Source organism: Notechis scutatus, chromosome 4 (assembly GCF_049901735.1).
Source record: "Notechis scutatus isolate UNSWTSFEM ecotype Mainland chromosome 4, rNotScu1.2, whole genome shotgun sequence".
Lineage (NCBI taxonomy): Eukaryota > Metazoa > Chordata > Lepidosauria > Squamata > Elapidae > Notechis > Notechis scutatus.
The window spans coordinates 34844694-34871624 of NC_142012.1; the positions used below are offsets into that span (position 1 = coordinate 34844694).

The 26931-nt window shown below is 35.8% G+C and overlaps 1 long non-coding RNA gene across 1 annotated transcript in view; it reads right to left on the minus strand.

The window, feature by feature from the left end:
• LOC148130699 (uncharacterized) overlaps window positions 1-26931 on the minus strand; it is an 82339-nt gene that overhangs the window by 24300 nt on the left and 31108 nt on the right. Inside the window, exon 2 of the long non-coding RNA XR_015749601.1 lies at window positions 1035-1153. This is a non-coding gene — a long non-coding RNA (uncharacterized LOC148130699). The remainder of the gene's footprint in view (window positions 1-1034; window positions 1154-26931) is intronic.

Here is a 26931-nt window from a genome sequence, read left to right on the forward strand (position 1 = left end):
CCAATATGCCTACAATCCCTGTCCTTTTGTTTCTTTTATTTTTTTTATTTTTCTTATATGTATCCATGTATTCATAATTATGTTTTTACTTATACCTATTATCTTGTAAGCAATTGACAAAAATAAATAAATAAATAAATAAAAATAAATAAATCCTATAAAATTGATTGGACTAAGCATGAATAAATTAACAAGTTAATGTTATCTAGTAAGTTTTTTTGATTGAAGATGAACTGTAATTTGGGTTTTGCTGGCAATCCAACATTTTAACTATTGTACAAAGAATGGGTATTCTTTCATAAATAATTATAATGTTTGCAAGGCTCTGAGTAATTTAATAAATGCATCTTAGAGATGAACTGAGCAAGGAGGTAAAATCAAGTGGGGTTATAATTTCTAATAAATTTAAACATTAATGGATTATTAAAGGCATTTATACAAATATCTTCTACTAGCAATATGTTTACTGGCTTATTAATATCAGGGCTTAATTGAATTATTTTAAAAGTTTTACATTTCTTACATTTGTCATGTACTCTAATTTTAGGAATATATGACAAATTTTAGGAACAACTGGATAAAGACAAGATGCACCTTCTGATCCATGTATAGAAGTTGCTTTAAGCAGGGGAAGTCTCTTGGTGATTATTGGATACACCTTTTCTGCATCTAAGCAAAATTTTAATTTAGGTTATACAGGAGAAATATATCCTTATATTCCTTTATTGCTGCTTTCTATACCCTTCTACTTTACCAAAGTTTTTTTTCCAAAGTGAACTATGGAATGTGCTGCTATCAGAGGTGGTGATTAATGATACCAATTAACAGGCAAACAGTATCCAATTATCCAGTAGTGCCAATCTTAGGAATGCCAAGGTTTTTCTCTAGAGAAAAACAAGTGTTCTAGTCTAAAGTATGCATTTTGCCTTAGGAAAAAGGTGACTCACTCAACCTCTCACTCAATTCTTGCAGTGTTGCTGTTACTCAATGAGTAGGTGGAGATAGATTTCATTTGTAAATGAAAGATGGATTACTTCTATGCTTTTGCTCAGATGCCTCAGAAGATGGCAGCAATGTACCAACCATCTCTGCACTAAAGAGGCTTGGATCTTGTTTCAACTTGGAAGTTTGTCTTCAACTTCATGCTCCTGCTCTAAGGAGAAGAGAAAGACGAAAAATATTAGGATGTATTAGAGAGAGGAAAAAGAATTCAAAGCCAATCCCAAGTTTCGGGTGGGGGTGGGGAATCTTGAATTCAATATAATTTTTTCTCAGAGTCAAAGACTTTTCTCAAAGTCTTTTTCTCCAACCACTTTAATATATTTTTGATTTTCAACTTTTGATATTTACAAAACCAATAAGATTTATGGATGGATGGATGTACGTACATATATATGTATGTATGTATGTATGTATGTATGTATGTATGTATGTATGTATGTATTTATTTATTTATTTATTTATTTATTTATTTATTTATTTATCTTTCAAATTAGTATTAAGTTGTTCTTCCTGAGTGGGCATGACTGGCCAAAGGTCACACAGCTGGCTTGGTGCCTGAAGTCGGGCTAGAAGTCACAGTCTCTCTATTTCTAGCCTGGTACCTTAACTATTACATCAGACTGACTCATGTAAATACATTTATTACTTCTATCTGCAATAATATATACATTATTTAGAAATAAACTTAATGAACCATGCATAATTTTTTTCAGACTTGTCAGTATAGCTACTTGTTTTGGTTGTTTTAATAATTACAATGGCTTTTAATTGAATGTTAAAGGCTGTAAATTATATGGACCTTCAGGTTGGATTGAGCTATATAAAGTAGACAGATAAAATCAATTTAAACTTAAGAAAGATATTTAGCATTTAACTGATGTTTAGAATGTACCAGCATTCACATTTTCTGAATTACCAGTTCCATATTTTATTAATGTCACACATTTTCACAGAAACTTATTGCAGTACTCATGACAGTACACAATGGCAACAATAAATACATCAATTCAATCATGTAATAAATAATTTGAAATTGGTTAAATTCTAAATCTTGTGTTCATAATAATATAAATATATATCATAATGTTATTCATTTCACTGTTCATAATGGAAGCTAGTTGATATTATTGGGGTTTGTTGTGGACCCTGGTGTAGGAGGATGAAAATGTATGGGGCTGCATACATATGCTGCATTGAAATTGAAGTTGGTAATATAAATTAGTCCTAAATAAACAAATGGCTAAATTTATATAACATACTAAGCCTAAATTTGGTGTTTTGGTTTAGTATACTTTGTATGAATCCATATTTTTGTGAATTCCCCAAAAAATAAATTATAATTTAATGTGCTAATTCAAGAAATCATTGTTTGCTTAATAAATCATAATTAAGCAAATCACACATACACACACACGCACGCACACACAAGCACACACATATATGTGAGTAGTAGTGAGCAATTTTTTTTGAAGAAATGCAATTTTAAAACAAGTGGCTTTTGAATTAAATTAAATTAAATTTTTATGAAATTATATAGCATAACTAATGCCCTTTCACATTTTGGTAAAGTAAAATACTGCAGAACACATACTATGCCCTTTCATGTGCAGTTTTAAGTCCATGTATTTTTATTTTACTTTGAAAAGCAAAATACTAATCTTTTTTCTCCTCATAGTTTTATATTTTGATTTATAATGAAGTGCATCAGAAAAAGAAAGTGGAAAGCCTCATAAGTATCATGCCAGTAAAATAATACAAATATGTCCCTGAAGTATCCAAAGTATAAAAGATTTTATTTTAGCTGAGCATTCTATGATATAATCTAAAAATGACTATTAACAATATACAAAATTATCCCATATTCAAAAACATCATACCCTATATTTTGGGTCCTAGAGATTGACCATGTAAAATATCTATCATGTCATGTCCTGCTTTTGAACTTAGTGGGTGTATTGAGTCCATTGAAGCAGTTAAGCCTTTAATCCAGCAGGGTTTATATTATGTTTTTACATTGAATCCTACCATGACTGATTGGCTATATATCTATTCATTCTTAATTTTTAGCAGCCACACATATAAGAGAGCCCTGGTGGCACAGTGGTTAGATTGCAGTATTGCAGATAAACTCTGTCCACAGCCAAAAGTTTGAACCCAACTCAGGTTGACTCAGTCTTCCATTGGTTGGTAAAATTAGGACCCAAAATGTAATGGGCAATATACTGCGTGTCTCTTTATCTCTCTTATACTGGAACTAGATTGGTCTGTTGGCCATTCAAATCTGTTGCCCATTGTGTCATTTTTTCCAGCTCTGTTCTTATAGCTTAGTTAGAATCATTACTGATTCTTCCTCTGTTGCTATGTTTCATGAGTATTCCTATAACCTTCCAAATCAGTAATAATCTGAATGCTGCTTTTATTTCATGCTCTAGCTTTAGGAGTTCTTATAAGGAGAAAATATATTTTAATGTTATGTTGGATTTTGACATCTCTACTACAGTATTTCAGTATACTTTTCCCATCTTTATTTGATCTCCTTTGTTTTCTTCTATTTCTTAATTTTTTCTGTTTTTATATTCATTAACATCTTAAGTTTAATACATATTTCTATGTTAAGGTAATGGTTCCCCTCGCACATACTTGCTAGTAGTTTCTGGCTCTAGGGGGCGGTGCTCATCTCCATTACAATGCTGAAGAGCCAATGCTGTCTGAAGATGTCTCCATGGTCATGTGGCCAGCATGACTAAATGCCGTTACCTTCCTACCAAAGTGTTCCCTATTTTTCTACTTGCATTTTTACATGCTTTCAAACTGCTAAGTTGGCAGAAGCTGGGACAAGTAACGGGAGCTCACTCTGTTACACAGTGCCAGGGATTCAAACTGCTGAACTGCCGACCTTTCTGATTGACAAGCTCAGCATCTTAACCACTGAGCCACTGTGTCCACCGCATCTATGTTATTTGGTCATTAATTATATTGTACAAAAGTACTGTTCTTGCTGTATCTTTCCTGACTGTAAATCAGTTTAAACATTCTAATCATGCGGTTTTCTTAATATAAATAAAAGAGTAGTTTACCATTGTTTTATCCTACACAGTATGAATTGAAATGTTTGCTATTGTCATTGAAATGGTCATCTACCTTCACAATCTTCCTATATTGCTGCTGCCCAATATAAGTACCTGTTTGCTTTAACTGACCAGCTGGAATGACCTCAACACTATTGGAAACATCTACCTTTGGCATGTATGCATGACTTTTTTGCTCATTTCTCTCAAATATTATATAATTTTCATTTTTGTTTATCAGTGGCTGTGAACCTACTTATAATAGGTTTAGAGTGATCAGATTTAAAAATATGTTAATAGTTTCTGCAAAGGATTTTAATAGCTAGGCTTATATAGGCTTCACAAGTTGTTATTATTGTTATTATTGTTGTTATTATTTATATTGATCACAAGAAAGGTTTATCTTCAAAATGTGGCAACATTCCACATTGCATAAAACAAATATGTTTTTTTAAAAAATCTTCCTATGTTTCTTATCTCTGTTTGTATCTTTCCTTTCATCCCATGAGCAAGGAAGTTATATATCTTAGGAGAAAAAAAATATGTCAGCTTATATTATACCGTAACACTAAGTATGTTCATTTTGCAACAGGGCAAAGGTACATATTGAAATTAATAATGTATCTATCTCAGTAAAATACTAGGAAACTTATAATTGATATATGTCCTGTTTTTCTCCCACAAGTCATCTAAAGAAGAGACACCTTGCTTAGATTTTTATAAAGGGCCATACCCAAACACTATTTGTTTCTCTAAATTCCTCACTGTAAGTATAAATAAGTACTAATACATTGAATTAAGGAAGTGAAAACAGATCAAAGAATGCAATGCAAGAAGTATCCATTAGATTCTTTTTGAAAGGTCAACCTTTATAGAAATACTAACATCATTGGGAAAATGAAGCTAAAACACAAGCATCATTCTTTATGAGCTTGCCTAAAGGTAACACTGATGTTAAAAGGCAGATGGTATTCATCGCTATAAAGGATTTAAATGCATTGTGATTCATTGATATAACTCATATTGAACTCTTAATTGAACATTAAGTTCCTGTAGCTATAGAGAAATTCTATTTTAACTTTCTAGCTGTTTAAATGAAAGGGATGAAAGTATATCCCATTGAGGAACATATCTGAACTGGAAATTGAATATTATTCTTTATTGCTAAAGACTGACCAGGCCTTTAATCAAATATATGAAGTCAAATTCTAACTCTCACAAATTGAATTCTAGTTCACCTTCATTTGTTTCTGTTTCCTTCCTAGATTTTAGCCTGTAGTTTTATATATCCCCTTAAATCTTTACAGGCTAAACCATTCATCTGAACTAAGTTGAAATCAATAGAGTTCACCCTCCAAAAGAATATATCTTATGACTTAAGTTGCAGAACAGCTTAAATATATCAGGTTTAGTTCTTTGTGTGTTGCAATTAAGAATCATAGTTCCAAAATGTAGAATGTTTAATTTGTAATTCAATTTTAAGTTGAATTTATATCAATGTGTGATACTGAGAGGAACATAAATCACTATATGATCTTTACTATGCAATGGAGATGGTATTAAATGTTCTATTAATTTGTGAAATGTATGGCATTTTAGAATCTCCCATTTAATTTTTTTAGGTTTATAGTGTTGACAGAATTTCAAGAAATTATTGTTTCATAATAGTTTTTTTTTTTAAAAAAAAGCATTAAATGGCAGAATGTAATGTTACAAAAATATCCAACCCCTACAGAAATAATCACAGCAGCTGAAATCAAATAGTTCAATTATGGGAAATAATTTAAAAAAAAATATTTGTCAAGTAGTATCACATATTCAAAGCTCACCTCATTTTTCAGATGAAAAATAATTGGTTTTAATGTATTTTATTTATTTATTTTGTGTCTTGATCAAACTCTATTCACCATTGTTTCTCTACTTTTTTTACACAAGAAATTTTTTTGAAAATTCTGAATGTTATTAGGAATCAATGACTAGCATTTTTTTTTTTTTTACAAAAAAGTATCTTTTTTGACTTTACAAAAAAGTATCAATTGACCATTAAAAATTTATATCAATGACACTTACTTTGTATCTAAAAAAATAGCTATAGAAATCTAATAGAGCTAGAGGGAAAATAGCTATGAATTTAGTCTTTAGTCTTTGAATACTTTTTGTCTTTTATACTTTTTGAAGTTTGCTTGAAAATAATTTAATATGTCATGGGGATTTTTTTCGCTTCCTATTCATGCTTAAAATCAAAATCAGATTTGTATTGTTGAAAAACATGGAGCTAATGGATTCCTATAGAGGAAACACCTGTTACTAGTAAAGAATTAAAGTGATGTTCCATACCCCCATGAAAGTGAATAAAGAGCTCAAGGCACCAAATACCTTCAACTAAATTCAACAAAGACTATCAATCACAGCAAAAAACCTTGATGAAATATTTTCATTACATTGTGAACAACAAAAGGTATCTTCTAGGGATGAAAAAAGAAGAAAGAATCCTTGGGGATACTTTGACTGATTAATTACATAAATAGATTGCCTCTTTAGTAACAAAGTGGTTGAAAACAAAATTAGAAAAAAATAAAGTTCTTTGCATCTCATAAAGTACGAAAGTAATCATTTGCATTTAAATAGCAAAATAGACTTTCTTCTTACTGAGAATATTGCAGACTTCAAGGAGTGTATATGGAACAGTGTGGGTATGTATTTTCTTGATCAGATTTTTCTTTCCTCCAATCAGTTATATCATTTTTATCCTACTCTATCCCTCCTATGCAGTACTATCTAGCATGATCAACTTAATATTATGTCGTCCTTCAGGATAATCTCTGGAAGAAAATTTAAATGTCCAAGTTGGAGAACTGCAGACAGAAAATTACCCAATGGGGTCTGGCACTCATAAATGTTACTTAGAAAGATAATGAAATATCTGCAAGCAAGCAAGCAAGCTAAGGATTCCATACTTCAACCGTATGCTTCATATATTTTTATCTATTAGGACATATAGACCCAATTATCATAATAGAATAATAACTATTCTATTAATCAAGTGCAACTTCAGATCCTTCAAAGATCCTATGTTTACTGAAGGTTGAAGAGCACTGATTATGGTATGGAATGTCTTCTCATTTCTATGAGGAAAGCACTTCCAGATAAGAATATAAGGAAATCTGCTAAAATGTATTCCGTCAATAAAGACTCTACAAGGGCACAATGTGTAACAAGCCTATCAACATATGTATTCAAAATATTTACACTAAACTTTACTATGAATTATATGTTAAGTTGTTTACAAGCCAACAAGGTATATTTTCACTTTAAAAAATACAGGATATATCATATAATTTTATATGCAAAAACATATTTTAAATAGAAGAATTATGTATAAATAACATCCAAATGTTCATTTTCTTAAAATATAATTTACAGAAAAGTAAAATAAAGATGAAATATAAAATAAAAATGAAATGCCCCTCTATGTCAATCAATAATTATAATCAAAACTGATAATGAAGCATGGTGGATGTGTAGGGGCTGAACTGGAATCAAAATTAAAATTATAATATTGAGAACGTATGTCTCAAATGACAATAGAGACATATTTTAAGGCACATGTAAAACAGATAAAATTGTTTTATGGAAATTTGTGTTTTAGAGGAGATTGGAATGGAATAGTTTGTCTGATTAAAAAAAAAGGGGGAATTAAATCACAGAAGGTAAATTTCCAACATTTTTTAAAAATGTTGGATAACTTTGATCTTGTTATATGGAGACATAAAAATGGTGATTCCAAGGAATACGCATACCTTTCTGAGAGCTACATATCTTTTTCAAGAATAGATATGTATTGGATTCCTAAAAAGTCATTAAATAACTAATAAAGTGGAGAAAGCAGTAACACCCTTTTTGAGATAATAATCCAGTGACTTTAATGTTTAATAGGAAAGATAGAACTTACCGATGGAGACTAAATGAAACATTGCTTCAAAAATCTCAGAAAATTAAACTTCTACAATACCAGTTTTCTATGTGAATGATGAAAGAAATTGAAATAAAAATGAATTTTGAAAAAGTGAAGAATTTTGAATTAGCAAATTCTGCTAATGACTAGCACACCAACTGAGAAAAGAAAGTGAACAAGATTTTACAATCTTTCTTGTCACAGTAGTTAAGTGAATGCACTTGTTAAATTAGTAAAATGGTTGTTAAATGAATATGGCTTCCCCAGATTGTGAAAAAGGTCACAAAAGTTGTTTACATGACCAGGGAACACTGTAGCAATCATAAATATGAGTCAGTTGTCAAGCATCCAATTTTTGATCATATAACCATGGGTGATAAGTGTGAAAAATAGTCATAACTTACTTTTTCAGTGCCGTTGTAAATTCAAATGGTCACTAAATGAACCAAGGACTACCTGTAGTAGTCTAATATTTCAGGCTTCAGGACCCAAATCATTAAAAACATCTGAATCAGCTATTTTTACCCAGACTGTTCTAAACAACTGGAATTTTACAGTGGATGTTATCAATGAAAATTCAAACAAGATTAAAAACTTATTTCTAAAATCATTAAATTATTTAAATGTTTTATGCCTGCTTTTTTGTTACTGTTGAACACATATTATCTACACATGAACTTTACCACCACTGTGGTTTCAGTTAAACATAGAGACTGAATTATTATGTAGGATATGCCACATCCTTAGGTTAATAATATATTAATGGCAACATATGCAAACAACAGTTTAACAGTGTATTTTAAATGGTTAACTGACTATTTTAAGGTTTAAAGAGCAGGAGCTTTTAAGGGCACCTATGCTAATTAACTGTCTAGACTTTGCTGTTTTAAAATATCTTCCACAATTTTCAGTGAATAGAAATCACATTGGATCATTTACCTCTTTCTAAACTAAATAGAAAATAGCTGTTTTCTGGAAATCAGTTACTTATGCATAAATATGTAGAGTTGTCCATCTCCAGTTCCCTAACTCCTTCAATAATCTTTACCAAATACAATCACCAAAACTTCTAAGTTAAAATACTTAGGACAGAATGCCACCCTTCCACAAAAAAATGCTACTAGCAATAAAAAAGAAACACCACCCCATGAAAAATAGCTAACATATATTTTCTCATCACATTTTGTCAGCTCTGGAGGACAAGGAAGGATACAAAGTGAGTGGATACATATGTTAACCAGACCTATTTTTTAAAAATAAATGGATAGAGCTTTTCAGGCAGAAATATGCCTATGGCCTAGACCAGGGGTGGGCAAACTACGGCCCGGGGGCCACATCCGGCCCGTTGGTCTGTCCAATGCGGCCCGCCCCTGAAAAAAAATCACTGCCATTGGTCTGTCCAATCCGGCCCGCCCCTGAAAAAAAATCACTGCCATTGGTCTGTCCAATCCGGCCCCCCTGAAAAAAAATCACTGCCATTGGTCTGTCCAATCCGCCCGCCCTGAAAAAAAATCGCTGGGTGTGGCGTATTGCCCTGTGCCACGTGGCCCCCAAAGCTGCAAAACAGTGCGGAGCAATCTAGGGGTAGGAAAGAAAAGAAATTTGCAAAGGCCTCGGCTGGGAGTTCGAAATCACCTTGAGTGCGACCTCTCCGAAGGTGAGTCCCCGCCGATCCCCCTTTTTTTTCGGGGCTTCCAGGCATAACATTTGCAAAGGCAAAGCTTGCAGGCTGGAGCGCTTCCCGCCGAGGAGCGGGAAAGGTTCCACCCAGCGGGCGGGCGGGCTGCTTGGAGCCACCTAAAGCTAGGCCGCTGCTGGTGGAGCCTTGCCCTGCCTTGGTGCCCCGCTTCCCGGCTCGGCGGTCCTGCTCGGGCGGCACTTTAAAAGCCTGCTCCCAGCACCCGAGCAACTTCCCAGCAACTTTCGGCTTCGTTTTAACTCGCAGGCGCCAGGCATGATATTCCGCTCTGAAAAAAAATCGGGCCGGCCAAAAGAGACCCCCCGCTGCGCGCCCGGGGAATGCCCGCTGCTTTCCCTCGCCGGGGCCGGGCGGCGGCGTGTTGCACGGAGGCTGGTCTGTGGCTGGCCCAGCTCCCTTTCCTGCCGCTCAGCGGCCTCCGCCGCACCGCCCGGGCTTCGCTCAGGTATCCGGCTGGGGCTGTCAGGAGTTGCTACACGCCGGCACAGCTCACGTGGCTCCAGTCCTGCGTTGCCTCGGGAAGGGAAAGGCAAAACCAGGAGCCGCTGCTGCCGTTGCAAAGCACCGCCGCGGCTCTTCCTTTTGCCTTTCCCTTCCCGAGGCAACGCGACTGGAGCCGCCTGAGCCGCGCCAGCGGTAGCAACTCCTGACTCAGGGGGCCTCCGAGGGGAGGGGAAGGAGGAAAAGGGGGGAAGGGTGGGGGCGATTCCCAAAAATCTTGTGCTGACCCGGCCCGTCTGTCAAATTTTAAAAGTCAATGCGGCCCCGAGCCAAAATGTTTGCCCACCCCTGGCCTAGACCATGGCAGCAGCATCTATTAAAGGCTACGTAATCATAATTTTTGTAGTTTTTGAGCTTAAGCAAGAGAGGCAAATCAATTTCACTAGTGTCTCTGTACAGGTAGTCCTTATTTAATGACTATCTCAGTTAGTACTATTCATAATTACAACAGGGTTAAAAAAGTAACTTTATGGATTCTTCTCATATTTACAGACCTTTGCACAGGTGTGGGCTGCTGGAGGTTCGCAGGGGCTCAGGAGAGCCCCTAGCTAAGATTCTGTGCAGTTTGGAGAACCCTCAAATCCCACTCCCACTCCTGGCTGGCCCCACCCACCCCTCCCCTCCCAGGAGTCCCTACACAGCCCGTTTTGGATGCAGGTAAGTGCAGGGTGCATGCGGAGGGCAAAAAAACAGCCACCCAGAAGTTAAGGAAGGCTGAAAATGGCCTGTTTCCAGCTTCCAGAGAGGTTTTGGAGCCTGGAGAGGTCATTTTCACCCGCCCAGAGGCTCGAGAAAAGCCTCCGGAGTCTGTGGAGGGCAAAAACACTCCCTGCCATGGTGCAGGAGGCTAAATAGGCCACCCCCACCATGGCTATGCCCACCCAGCAACCAGGCAGAGAACCCTTTGCTAAAATTTTTGAATGGCTGAAGTAAGTTCTTTAGCACAATCATGGGTTTTCTTTAGCAACCACTTCCCTTAACAACTGAGTTGTTGGTCCCAATTATGGTCATTGATCTAAGATTACCTGTAGTCATCATATTACAGACTATTTCTCAGATTCATTTTTATTTTTTTTTTTAAATGTGAGAAGAGAGCTAAGGTGCATTTTCTAAAAGCAGAAGTATTTTTTTCACCAATGCATAGATCACTGTAATTAATTATTTGTTCAGACTCAGGGAGACATTCATAGGCTACATGGATGTTTCTAACTTATTCTAACAGTGGCCATGCGTTAAAAGATAGAAAAGGCCTCGTCTTAGCAACCCAGGAGCTAAATTGGATTCTAAAGTGAAGGCAATACAGTTGGTGAGGTCTCTCTTTCAGCTTTGTTTTGTTTTGTTTTTTAAAAAAGGAGCAAAAAACTTCTAGGAGAATTTTGCTTTCAGTTGAAATGAACTGCCAAGAGCTTCAAAATCCTATGAAATTTCAGATCTGTATACTGACAGCACTTTTGCTTTAAAGTGCTGATACAAACTGTGTGGAAGAATAATTTTAAATCATTTTGGTGTCAAAGAATTTCCCAGTAGAAGACAAAAATGGTAAGCTTCTGTTAGTCAGACAGAATCTCGAAATAACCCTAATTATTACCAACAGATGTATTTTTAATCTTTCTATTCAGGATTTTTCTCTTCAGAAAACAAAAATAATATGCTTTTTATTTATACATCAAATATGTAAAACTTCCTGGTCCTTTTCCTCTTGATCTCATTTTTTTTTCCTGGAAGATTTAGTACACACAAAATAGTCTGATTTGCCAGATTCATTTTCCCGTTAAATAAGTGCCAATGGTCTAAGGGCACCCTCTAAGTCAGGGATCCCCAACCTTTTCGACGCCGCGGCCCGGTTCCGACATCAGCTGGGCGCCGCGCCCGGTATCAGGCGTCAACTGGGCGCCGCCATCTTTTATGACGAAAAGGCGCTTCGGTGACGTCACGAAGCGCTGTTTAGTCATAAAAGATGGCGGCGCCAGCGCTCTGGTGAGCTTTTCGGTAGAAATGGCTTTCTACCCGGAAAAGCTCACCGAGCTGGCGCCGCCATCTTTTATGCGAAACAGCGCTTCCGGTGAGCTTTCTACCCGGAAAAGCTCACCAGAAGCGCTTTTACCAAAAAGATGGCGGCGCCCAGCAACCAGCGGCCCGGTAAGGCTTGTTCCGCGGCCGGTACCGTCCGCGGGACCGGCGGTTGGGGACCCCTGCTCTAAGTGATGGCGAATGTGCCAGAGGTAGCATGCACACCCTCTCTGTAGGCACACATGCCATCGCTCCAGCTCAGCTCCACCGCATTTCTCCATAGTATTTCTTTCCATCGTTTGCAGGGAAACAGAAGTTTCCCTCAAATAATGAAACAGAAGCTCACAAAAGAAAAAGATTTCACCTCTTATAGAGCTGCCGGTGTTGGGATGCCCTGCCTCCTGCCAGCCAACTTGTCTTTAGGTCTCTGCCATGCATGTGCAGGCATGGGCACATACGCCTACATCTTGCAGTTTGGGCATGTACATGCACTTTGGGCACTCAGTGCCTAAAAGTTTCACCATCATTGCTCTAAGCTGTCCTCTCTCCTTTTCTACATACAGGAGGAGAAGTTGGTATTACACATTTGTATGTAAAATGTAACAGTAGATAATGGAAATGTACTCTCTCCATTTTACCTCTTACTTCCAAGTGATCTTTCTAACTCTCCCTTGTTTTGTCATATCTCCCTTTATTCCCTTGAGCAAGTTTTATTCATCTTACTAATTCCTTCAAGGTCCGATATGCCTTCAAAACTGCCTTTTTGGACAATCTTCTGCCCCTCCTCAAATCTGATTTCCTTAAGTCTCTAAGTCATCTGTTAACAATATTCTTGTTTTCTGCAGGATCTACAGTATTTAGCTTTAATTGACTTTATTTACCTGAGAATTGTGTTTCCTGAACTTCTGTCTTCCAGTTTCCACCAGATTTTATTCATTTCTCAATTGTACTACAACTTTTGGGTTACAAATAATTTATCTAAAAACACTTGACATTAGAATATAACAAAATTTCTATCTGGTGTACTTTGAGAAGAATTTTGACCCATTGAGAGGCAGTCTGTTGTAGCATTTAGATAATAAAGAAGAAACAATTTCCTATTTACATTTCACCAAAGTGTAGTGTAATTTATAGAATTATGAGAAAATTAGATCAGGAAATGCAATATATTTTAGTTTTCCACAGCAAACATTGAAGTCTTAACAATAACAATTTATCTTTTCAGTTGTAAGACAACAGTCTCATAATAAGAATAATGGAAATATGTATAGCAGAAAACAATCACAGCACAGAAACAGTCTCCTATCTTCAAGTCCAAAAGCACAAGCAAGAAGAAAAAAATGAAACAATTTCTAAAGTATCCAGAAGAAGAAACCTCTAACATACATTATATTAACTCATGAACTAATGCTGGTACACATTAACTTCTAATAAAAGAGAATATGTAGCCCAAGGTTGAATTATGGAGTCCTCTATGCTTCCTGAACTTGGTTGTTTCATTCCCAACTAGGTAATACCATGAGTGTGAGGACTGCAAATCCCACAACTACTTACACTGATGTTACCTAATCGGGTAATGAAATGCCTGCAAGTGAACACCAAGTTCAGAACCAAAGACTCCATATTAGCTTCTCTCTATACCAGAAATAGGCATTTCTTTCTCCTAATCAGAAAAACTTGGAAGTGCAACACAGAAACAACTACAGGTTATACATTATATTATACATTACATTTGTTTATATTTCAGTATTTTTTTAGTCAAATGCCTATCTTTTTCTCTGGTGGCCTACCAGGGACCATATGCTGGGCAATGGGCCAAAACAAAAATAAGAACAAGAGAAAAACTAAATTAATTTCATCTATATACATTAATGTATAATAAAATAAATATAATGAAAGTGATTGTTTTTATGTATTTACTATTTTTCATATTTGTGTTACATTAAGAAGTTATAATTTTCAACCTTTGTTGAGGATAAGGGGTTTCAGATTAGAAAATACTTAAATGAATGTAGTCCATGCATATTATTGAGGGAAGTCAATAAAAAGTGAGATTCTTCTGCTAAATGAGACACAGAAGTTGCTTCTCCTTTCAGTAGAATTAGAAAATTGCAGTGTAAAGGATTTTTTCTCAGTGCCTAATTAAAAATCATGTAAACAATGGCAGCTGAGAATTGAAAATAGATTTTCCTTAGATATATTAAGAGTGCAGTCATCTAGGCCATCACCTGATAAATGCCTCACATTGCAATAACATTGGCATAAGAATGTGGGAATACTTTTGTTTTAAGGATAAATTAAAGAAACAATTGATAAATGTTTAAGAAATCAGCCAATATAACTTTTTTTTGAATAAGTGGTATGTAAAATGAAATTTTATCCAATGCAAACAAAATAACAAATTATCTTGAAGATTTACTGAAGAGTGGGTTTTTTCAATGTATATCAGTTGTATATCAATGTATATCAATGTATTTATTTAAATTCCTTTATTTATATTTCATATTTTTAAATCACCTGTTGACCATTAAAGAACAATTGTTTAAAATTAACATTAAAATTAAGGTTGGATTAAAAAAATAGAACAATGACATAGTAAGCTTTAAAAGGATAAAAATTCCAAGACAGCCATTTAACATTGGTTATTACAGGTGGTGGGAGCTTTCAAAGGGCTAGCCAGCCTCTCACACAGAACTAACCACAGAACTAAGTTTAGATGCCTTTTCAGAAGGCCAAGAGAGCGCCTTGCAGGTAGCAACAGAGAAAGGTCCCTTCCTAGACCCCGCCAAATAAAATTCCTTGACTGACAAGGTCTGCATCATAATTTCCTTCCTGAATGAGTGAGAGAGTTGATAGGATGGGGCAAAGCCAGTTCTGTAGGTAATCTGGTCCTATGCCATGTAAGGGCTTGATAGGTGATGACTGCTGCCTTGAATTGGACCCAGAAGCAGACCAACAACCAATGCAAATCACATATCAGGTATTATTTCATATTTCTAGCTATCTTCTCTTCTATGCTAGAAAAACTAAAATTAAAAAAAAAAGGAAATTCACCTGGGTAAAGATAATTACTCCGGTAAATTTCCATAAGGCATTTTTACTTATGTACTATATACTGACTGTCCAGTCACTGTCTCTCTCAACCCTATGAAGCAGGCAATGACAAATCACTTCAGAAATCTTGTCAAGAAAACTGCAGGGGTTTGTCCAGGCAGCCAAACAGGAGTCAGCATAGACTTGAAGCATACGTAAAGACCTCTATCCCCATCTATTCTATCTAATTTATTCAGAAATCTTCCCCACTGAACTAACTAAATTGATGTTCAAGTTAATATGTATAGGAATGAAGCCTTAGAATTTAAGAATGTCATACTATAAATTGCACTTGGAAATAAGCAAGTAAATCTTGACATAGCACATGTTCACTGTAGCAGTGTTTAAAATATTTATATAGCATTTGAAATATTTCATTCTTTGAGTTGACGTTCAACAGCAGCCTCACATAATATCAATTACAGTGATCTCAGATTGATGGATCAGAGTACAGACAACTTGAGCAGGATAATACTTATGCAAGAATTTTTATAACTGATGTCAACCCAAATAATGAAAATTGTTTCAAGACAAAACATACTCATGAGACTATTTCCCAGCTCCTAGCACATAACAGTCGAGGTGGAGACTATTAGAGAGAAAAAGGCAGAGACAAAGGCAGAAATGGATCTGACAAACATTTATATAGAATCTGATCCACAATATATTTAAGACAATATATGGAAAATTTGTGGATCATTCAGAAAAATAGCATCACAGTATATAATGATAATGTCTTTGAAAATAATATATTTGCCCACCAGACTTTTATTTTTCTAGAAACAATATAAATACTGCTATAACATAAATTAACATCCTCCATGTCATGCTTTCATTCATATTAGGAAATGACACAGTTCTTAAAACAAAAAATATATATTTGAAAGGCATAACTTAGCTTTGAAATGTGGGAGTTGCCTAAATTAACATCTGATGTTTTCATTACAGATGCCTGCTAGTCTTTTATTCCCAGATTTTAGTCTTACTTATACTTGCACAATTTAAATATTTTCCTAGATAAAACTATTTTGATTTAAGCAGTAGGTAGGGAATTATGTGACTTGCCATGCAATGTCATTAAGACATAAATTGTCTGGGTATAATGAATAATTTAGTTTTAAATCCAGAATACTATGTTAATTACTCAGTGGTGTCTTTAAGGTATCAATGCCTACTAGCCAATATAGATTGTTCTTATACCTTTATCTACAAGAACAATAGGAAGAATAGCAACACAATAATTCTTAAAATGTTGAAAATTAGCATTTCATCTGTTACAATAAAATCATCTGACTCTTATAAGGTATCCTTATCCAGATTACATGAAGATAGTGCAACAAAGCTCTATATTTGCACTTAGAGCTTAAAAAAAGAAAAGGCAGAAAGAGAGATTAGCTTTTATATTTTCAAATCATTATTTTTCAAATGGTTATTCTTCAGCTACATTCATTAATATCATGACCAATAGAAGTAGATTCAGTTTATTTTATAGAATAAGCCCAATGAAAAGACCTTATGCTTTAATAATTGATGCAGATTTGAACAACATGGGTATTATTAAAACTTATGATTAATGGCAGATAATGGAGTGTTTCACTCTGTCTGATCCCATTGGACAGACTGAAACCACTGTAAAAAATTGGTCCTTAAAAAAAAGTAGGCCCTATGCCATAAAGGCCTTTATAAGTGACAACCAACACCTTGAATTTCACCTTGGTGTTTTACCAGAGATTTGACAAAGAGGAATTGGATAATGGTAGAGTGGTCAGCACATAGAACTTTGTCCCAAAGGTGCTTTTGCAAGACGCAACTGGACTTGAAAGTCCAGTTGCCTCTTGAAAAAACACCTTTAGGACAACCATGACCTGGATGACCGAGAATCACCATAGATACATAGAACTTTATATTTCATGTACAATTAACACCTGTGTAGAATAGGATCATCTTTCTCATCTTTAATTCAAAGCAATGAGATGGTGACATTGTTACCAAGTACAAACAAATACACTTTAATCTTGATGATCTCACACTTGGTGGGATTCCTTTATCTTAAACCTCAGTTGCCTCATTTTTAGGGGGAATAGATAAAGCCTCTCCAAATATAATAAGTTCATTTTTCTTTATCACTAAAAGTACAGTGAGATCAAGCCATAAAAAACATGCATGAATAATTGTAATTCAGAATCTATGTAGTTAAATAAAATCCTAGATGGTACAGGACTAGACTGCTTGTGGGAGTGGCTCCTTCTGATTGTTTATGCTCAGCCTATCAGAACCAACAGGATGAATATGTTCTAGACCCTCTCTCTCAAGCATTGTCAGCTTGTTAAACCCAGGAATCATACCTTCCCTATCATAATGCCTGCCCTTTGGAACAACATCCACCCAGAGATCCAGATGTCTCTCATGTGTTACTCTTTTGTAAGGCACTAAATACTTGTCTGTTCCTTTAAGCATTGGGAATAGGAAGTTAAGCAAGCTTTGTTGGTTAATTTATTTTGGAGGGGTGGTGGTAATTATACATTATTTGGATTATTTACTTGTTTAAAATATTTAGGGGAATATGTTTGTTTTAATTCTTTTCATTCTGTCCAGAGTCATTTCTCAAAGATGGATTGCTTACATAAATAAACAAAGCTTGGATAGATCAATCCCCCCTTAAAAAAACCTAATAAAAAAAAGCAAAAAAAAACCCCAAAAAAAAACAAATCAAAAAAAACCTCCCCCCACCCATATAAAAAAAAAAAAAAAAAACCCCCCCAATCCCTAAACCCCACCCAAAAAAAAAAAAAAAAAAAAAAACACACCAACACAAAAAAAAAAAAAAAAAAAAAAAAAAAAACAAAAACAACACTCATCCTCTCTCATCAAAAAAAAAAAACAACCCCCCAAAAACACCACTCCTCCCCTCACCCACCCCCTCAACCCCAAACTTAAAAAACAACAAACACCCCCCCCCCCCCCCCCCACCCCCACACCCCACCCCCCCCCCAACCCCCAAACCCAAAAAAAAACCAACAAAAAAAAAAAAAAACCCCCCCCCCCCCTTCCCCTCCAAACCCCCCCCCCCCCCCCCAACCACCCACCACAAAAACACAAAACCCCCAAAAAAACACAACCACACAAAAAACACCCCCCCCCCACCCACCCCCCCCCCCCACACCCACCCCCCCACACCAAACCCCCCCCCACCAAAAAAAACACCAAAAAAAACACACAACCAAAACAACAAAAAAAAAACCACAAAAAAAAAAAAAAAAAAAAACAAAAACAACACACAACCCCCCAAACCTCACCCACCCCCCCCCCCACCCCCCCCCCCCCCCCCCCCCCCCCCCCCCCCCCTCCACATCACAACCCCCCCCCTCACCACCCCCCCACCCCCCCCCCCCCTCCACCCCCCTCCCCCCCCCCCCCCTCCCCCTCCTCCCCCTCTCCCTTTTTTTCCCCCTCTCCCTCCCCTCCATACTCCCAACCATTCTCTAAAAAACAAAATACCTCAAAAAAAAAAAAAAAAAAAAAAATAAATTCAGCATTGCCTTTGTTATTTAGGTGATTATTTAAACAAAATCATAGTGATTGAGGCAAAACAATATGTTGAGTTTCATCAGTTCACTGAGAAAAATGAAATTGCAGCTGCTAGAAAAAAGTGTATTTGTTAAATCTATAGCATCTTTGTTACCAAATATATTCAGAGCACACTTCAGACTTTAAACCATTTCCTAAATCTATATTGAAGGAGTTTTAACAATGGCACAATGTATTTGGAAATCTAAGTCTAGTCAGACAACAATATGTTCTAATTAAAAGAGTTTTACTAATATATAATCTAAGTATTCCAAGTAATTGATCTTGTAATTGATATAAAATACATTCTAATTATTTTGGTTGGAAAAAATTGAGCACAATTATAAAAATGCAAGTCAAAAACCAACAACCTACAAAGCCTCATTATTTTCAAAAGAATGGGGATAAAAGTATGAGGATGATCCTCATTGATTTAATTTTAATACAGAACTCTTCCCTGGAAGCATAAGAGAAGGTTCAAGAGATTACTTTAGATTACTTTTCCCAATAATTCTGCTGGACTGTCTCAGGGGTGTCCAACCTTGGCAACTTTAAGCCTGGAGGACTTCAACTCCCAGAATTCCCCAGCCAGCAAAGCTGGCTGGGGAATTCTGGGAGTTGAAGTCCTCCAGGCTTAAAGTTGCCAAGGTTGGACACCCCTGGTCTAGATAGTAAATTGACAGCATAAGCAGCATTGATTATGGCCACAAAGGTCTCAAAATGGAATGACTACAGCACTGAAAGCACCAGAACAATTTTTCATGTCCTGTCATCTTCTGATCTAATAAACTGTAGCACTGAAGTCTTCAGAAATGTCCATTCTTATCCAGCACACATGGTCCTTCGGTTGAGGAAAAACAGGAGCTTAGACTTTCAGAGTCCATATATGGAATGGAAGCTATGGCCCTTTCTGGAGGAAGGGAAGGAAACACTGGGGCTTCTTTCTCATAATCTTCCTAGTTTTTCTCTGGGAAAAATGTGAGGGGATAAAGGACAGAAATCTAGAACTTCAAACACATTCAGTTCTGATTGACTAAGAATATGATGCTGCTGAAACAGAATAGGTGAATGCAGGGGTGGGATTCTACCAGTTCTGTCTACTTCTGTAGAACCGGTTGCTCTGAAAAGAAGCAAACAGAGAGCATACATAGAACCAGTTCTATGTCTGCTGCTCTTTTGGCCTGCCCACTGGCCGGGCTCTTATTTGTCCTTTATGTCCTGCTTTTTTAACCGTAGCTGCTTTGCGTGGCATAGCTGCAGTTGAAAAAGCAGGAAAAAAGGCCTTTTCCAACCATTGCGCACTTGCACGCAGCGCTGTTCAGCTGTCTGGGCAGCTCAGCAGGTCATAAATTGCATTCGCACGATGCACAGCAACAGAACCGGTATTTCTGCCGGTCGTATCCCATCCCTGGATGAATGAATATCCAAGTGCTAATCTTGAGATATAGCATGTATGGGCTTAGCAATAAAAGAAAAGCTGGAACACATTTTGATTCCCTATTCCAGCATCCAGAAAATATATAACATTGAGAAAGAAGTGTAAAACTAATTATTATTTAAAATACTTGATCTTAGCTTAATTGATCTTTAATCTGGAAATTAATTCATAAATGAGCTACTTACATGACCAGATAATTGGTAAGGTTGATCAGCACATGTCTTCCTAAAGATATGGTCATCACATTTACATATTCAGCAACATTCACAGATTTTATTGTCAGGTTTGTGCAGTGTTTCCCAAAAGAATATTTTAATACCATGTTTCTTTGAAAATAAGACTCTCTTATACTTGTTTTTTTGCCTCTAAAAGAGGCACGAGGTCCTATTTTCCACTGTCTAACCCCACTTGCCGCCACTCACATATGCATCAATACAGCTTTTTGTCAGCTGCAGAGGCATTTCCTGACAGCAAAACAGAGGTTAGTGGCCACAGAAGAAGTGAAAGGTGAGGCAGATGTAAGGGTGTGCGAGGCCTGGCTGCAATTGTCTGAAGGTAAGCAGCTTCACCCTTCAATCCCCATTCTTGCTTGATTTTTACCCATGTGTCTCACCCTATCCTGTGCAACCAGGTGTAATGGAGTGGGCAGGGTCTTAAATAGGAGTTATGAGGGAAACAATAGGAGTTATGAGGGATTCTATTTAAACATTAAATTTTAGGAGTAGACTCTTAGGAAAAGATATTCCTTGATTCTATTTTTTTTTTTTTTTTGCATCTTCTAACTACCATTTCCCATAGTTAGAGTAAAATGGGTAACATGACTGTTGGAATCTAAGCACCATAACTGAAATCCAGTATTTTTATATTCACAGCATCACAGTTAGAAAGAAAGTGTTCTGCAAACTTGTGTAGGCTTTATGATACAGTCCAAACCAAATCATTCTTTGTGTAACTATACGTTGTGGATATAATTCTATCTTACTTATTTACAATACACATTGACATTTCCAATTCTTTTTCATTTATTATGTAAAAGTCTTGTGAGATCAATTAAAAAATAGAAGTTTCTACTATTAAAGAAAAAGTCTTGTTAACTTTGGGATAGGATTTGCAAAAGGGGAGGGATTTGTCAATTTAATATTTTACAGCAGTATTGAAGTAGATTTGACTAAGGAGGATAATCCATTTATACTTCTAATGCTAGCAGAATTCTTAAACCTGGATGAAGAATGTACTTTGGGAAGTATACTTCTTTTTGTGAGAAAGTTCATGAAAGCTTATCTCCTGAAGCAGACACAGAAGGTCAGCATCTGCTTATTATTAGGACTCCTTTAGAGACTAAAAGTAAACCCTGAAGTCATTTCTTCCTACACTTTCAATTTAATATTAAAGTATTGAACTGAGGTTCTCTACAAGCATACATTAAACAAGAGGAGAACCTTAAAGATGACCTGGGAGATGATAGGATTAGAAAATTGTAGTGATATTACTTAAGAAATAATTTGTATGACACATTGGAAATTACAGATGCTTGGACATTAATATTTATACTTAATAGTTACAAAACATTTAAACAACTAAAATATGTACACTTTAAAATTATAAACTACAAAGAAGTTCAAGTATGCTAGATCTATGTTCATGTGTAGATGCATTTTGATTTTTTTATGTTGTCATTATTCAGATCCTTCTGTTCAACATTATGTGATTAAAAACATAACAGTCATTTAAAGTTAATTTCATATTTCTCAAGATTCCTACATAAGACAATAATTCTGAAATTATATTTGTGTTTAGTTTGAAGGGACCTATCATAATCACCAAAAAATTTTCAGAAAGCAAAAATTTTGGAAAAAAAGGTTGTCCAATATTATAATATTATTCAGCACAGAGGATAACAGGCTCAGAAATGCAATTACTTTTTAACTATCTCTTGTCTCAAACCTGAAGAATTCCCAGTAACCTGATTATCTAATAAAAAGGAAGCATGATTTTAAAATAGATGTAATGAATCAAAATATTATATAGATGAAGAATTCAAGGTTAAAAGAAAAAACTTGGAGTTAAAGGATCTTAGTTAAGAAGATTGGGAATAGTTTTTATAGCTATTTTTGAAAGCCTTCATAAGTAGGAGAAAATAAATCTAGTTTCAGAAAACTAAGAATTAGTGGTGGAATTCAAAAAAATTTACTACCTATTCTGTGGGCATGGCTTGGTGGGCATGGTGTGGCTTGGTGGGCATGGCTTGGTGGGTGTGGCAGGGGAAGGATACTGTAAAATCCCCATTCCCTCCCCACTCCTGAGGGAAGGTTACTGCAAAATCCCCTCCCCTCCCCACCCTCCCCACCCCACTAACCTGCTTTCCAGGTTTCCTGATGAGCTGGGACTTGGGAGGCAGAGAATAGATGGGGGCAGGACCAGTCAGAAATGGTATTTTCCGATTCTCCAAACTATTTAAAATTGTTGCTGAAGTCGTATTTCCTGTAATCAAGTTTGGTGCAATTAACTTTGAGTTTGTATCTATTGTTTGCTCTTGTGTCGTTATGGTTGAAGCTGAAGTATTAATTGACTGGTAGGACATTGCAATGCATGATTTTATATACTATACTTAGATCGGACTGAAGGTGGCGTAATTCTAGGTTTTCTAGGTCTAGAATTTCAAGTCTGGTGGCATAAAGTATTCTGCAATGAGTAGAGGAATGGAGAACTCTTCTTGTGAAATATTTCCGGACTTTTTCAACTGTGTTAATATCAGATACGTAATGTGGGTTCCAGACTGATGAGCTGTATTTGAATATTGCTCCAGCAAATGTTTTGTATGCTCTAGTTATTAGTGTAATATTACCAGAGAAAAAGCTATGTAAGATTAGGTTAACAACTCTTAATGCCCTTTTGGCTATGTAGTGGGCTCTAGCACTTAGGTTATTTGAGATGAGTACTTCAAGATCTTTGAGAGAGTTTGGATCATCAACAAGGTCTTGACTATTCAGCCTGTATTTTATGCAGTTGCTCTTGATATGATCACAGAGGTCATTTATGTAGAGTATGAAAAGAGTTGGTCCTAGAACACTGCCTTGGGGGACACCATTGTTGTCAGGTACAGAATTGATAGGACACTCCCAATTTTGACCATTTCTTGTCTGTTTGACAGGAATGCTTCTATCCAGTAATACAGGTGTCCAGAGATACTGTAAGATTTTAGTTTTAGGCGTAGTTTGTTGTGTACCACTGAATCAAAGGCTTTACAGAAGTCTATGTAGATTGTATCTATTGCTTTGCCCTGATCGAATTGTGTAGTCCATATGTTTTTGCAGTGTAAGAGTTGCAGATTACATGATAGTTTTTTCCTGAAACCAAATTGTTTATTAGAGTTTGTTTCTAAGTGGAGGATAATGGATTGGTTAATAATTGATTCCATGACTTTACAGGTGACGCAGCATAAAGAGATTGGTTGGCAATTTTCAACTAGGCTGGGGTCTCCCTTTTTGAAGACAGGGATGACCGTGGCTTGTGACCATAGTTTTGGCAAGGAGTCCTGAAAGATTTTTCAAAGATTATGCTTAGAGGTTCGGCTATGGCAGTGGGTTGCTTTTTTAAGAAGTAGGCACATCTTCCATCCGGTCTAATAGATAGAGATGGTTTTAGATTGCGTAGTGCTTTTTCAACATTGTTTTCTGTAAAATCGATATGTATTAGATCATGGTAGTTGTCTGTGGTTCGACTAGGAAATACTGGGCATGATCCATTGCTGTTTACAAATACTCTGCCAAAGAATGTGTTAAAGAGGTTGGCTTTAATAGTGTCATCGTTGCAGTCCATTAGGTTCATTAGGTCCTTTCAGGGGTGGGATGGACCTTGAGTCTTTTAGTTAGTTGTTTACAAAATTGTAGAAAGCACAGGTGGAATTGGTGCATAGAAGGTTTTCTTCTTGTTTAATGTGATAATTGGTGCATTCAGTTTTTATCTGGTGGCATAAATTTTTGTATCGGCTTTTGAAGTTGGCAACGTGACCAGATTTGTTTTTCCACCAAAGTGATTTCTTTTTGGATTGAAGCTTCCTTATTGTTTTGGGTAATTTGTTTTTTTCTGGTTTTGGAGTTGTTAATGGTACATATAGTTTGATGACTCTATCTTTTGAGTTCAAGTAAAAATATGTTGTAATGGTCTTCTACAGTATTGCATCCAGAGAATAGAAATTGCCAATCAAGGGATGAGAGATTATTGTTTATAAGATCATAGTTGCCTTTTTTGAAGTTATAACGTTTAAACTTGGTTTCTGCTTTTCATCAATTGCTAAGCTAGTTATATTAAAGTTTCTGTAATTTTACATGCAATTTGCAATTAAGTAAATAATCATGGTGGCACAGTATTGCAGGCTAATTCTGCTGACTGCCAAGGGTTTAATCCCCACCAGCTCAAGGTTGATTCAACCCTCCATCCTTCCAAGATTGCTAAAATTAGGACCCAAATTGTTGGGTGCAATATGCTGATTCTTTAAACCGCTTAGAGAGGGCAGTAAAGCACTGTGAAGTGGTACATAAGCCTAAGTGCTATTGCTATCAAGATTCAAAAAATGAAATCTTATATCACAACCATATTATTCTTAATAAAATCCAGTTCCACCCTAATCCTCAGCATTAAATATCTGTGAATAGACCAGGATAAAGCAAACTAATTGTTTGATAATGCTTTTTATATCAGAGGCAGTCAAATGTCTTTTTTATTGCATGCATAGATTATACAACCTGTAATAGACAGTCCAACAAAATCAGAAGTCAACTGTGAATTGTCTGCAAATTAATTTGATAGCAGTTCTAAAGAGTTTTAATGAAAGGTCAGTGAAAGAATTAGTATAATATAGAACAAGGATATCAAGGACAATAAAAGCCAGAAATAAATCACATTGTTGAATTTTGATAGGAAAAATATAGTAACAATGCTCATTAACTGTACAAAGTCTTGCTTAGTTGCTGTAGTGTAGACAAGAAATACTGCCAGATATTGTATTATGTTTCTTTTACCATTAATTAACTTGATTCAGCTTTATATCTTCCTTTGATTATCTCCCTTGTTTCAATGCATGCATGAAAAGGAATGAATTGCAACTGTTGCAATGCACTTTCCCAGAATAATATTTCTGAATCTCATCTCTGTCTTTCTCTCTATGTGTTCTCTTGAAAGGCACAAGTTGAAAAATTCAAAACCCTCACTGCTGGCTTTGATATTTCACTTACAGAAGTAGATAACAAAATGTTAAAGCAAAGGAGTGTCCAAAAGTCTGCAAAGGAAGGAATTCAAATAGATTTCAAAAAAGAATATATTCCTGTATATGATGCCACAGAAGCAAATCCCCTCAAACTCAGTGCTAGTGATTCTAAGAAACAGTTATATCGGCTATTTTTTTTTATACAGTGTATATCCTTCATGGTATTTTCAGTTGCACTGTTCAGCAGGAAGCAGCACTTGATCAGTTTGATCCTAATTGTGGTTCTTTAGTCATGAATGTTATTCTATGGTGTTCTATAATACCTTAATCAACGTATTACATTATACTGTGATATTCAAATTCACATTTACATTTTATAGGGAAGTCAACTAAGGAGATAATACACTGTAAATGCCCTCCTCTTCAAAAGTGTATGGTGGATAGTGAAAATTATGACAATTCCCGTACATGAAGGCATGAAATAATATAATAGCCATATTTGTCTACTCTGAATACCTAATGGAAAATGGACAGAATAATAATAAGAATAGTGAAATAATATCTGCCTATCCCAGATGTTTGGGAAAGGCTCAACAGGTGAATAAAAATTCCAAATCCAGTCTAAATATCTGGCTGGATATACAATGAATCACAATAATACTTCCATTTGTACAAAGTAGAAATACCTGCAAATAACAGTAGAATGACTGTGGCAAAAGAAATCAAAGATACTACCAATAGTAATAAGTGATTCGGGTGCACTCCCAAAACTTCTGGAGCATCATTGGCATTGATAAAATCAATAACAGTCAATTGGAAAAGACATCTCTACTTGCAAGCTTACATTTTGTAACAATATCTTTATGCCATCAAAACAACAACATCTGCCTATCCTTTCCAAGGTCCTTGGAAAGGACTTGTTAGCTGATAAAAATGCAAATTTTATCTAAATATTTGGCTATGTGACTAACCTTTTTAATAATTCTGACAGATTCTATGAAAAAGGTACCTTGTATTGGGTGGTTTTACATGCTTTATTAAGCTATGGCTTATTCATGGTTTTTACCCTCTCTTATTATCCAAACTGGGATGATATATCTTCAAACGTCACTCTACATTTACATGATTTATCAAGGATCACTTTCCAAAAGCCAAAGGGAATATTCAAGGGTAAAATGGATAGGTTAAATATCTCTAAGGTTTTCATTTAATTTTTGGCTTCTTATACCTATGTCTCACCTGCTAAACTTCCAAAATATTGAAGTATTGTAAGGCCCAGCCTCATCCACCCAGAAAAGCAATGATAACAAGTCATACCAGTTTCTGCACCCCACCTTTTGAACAAAATTGTCCATGTGATGATTTAGCACAATGGATGAAGCAATAGAGTCA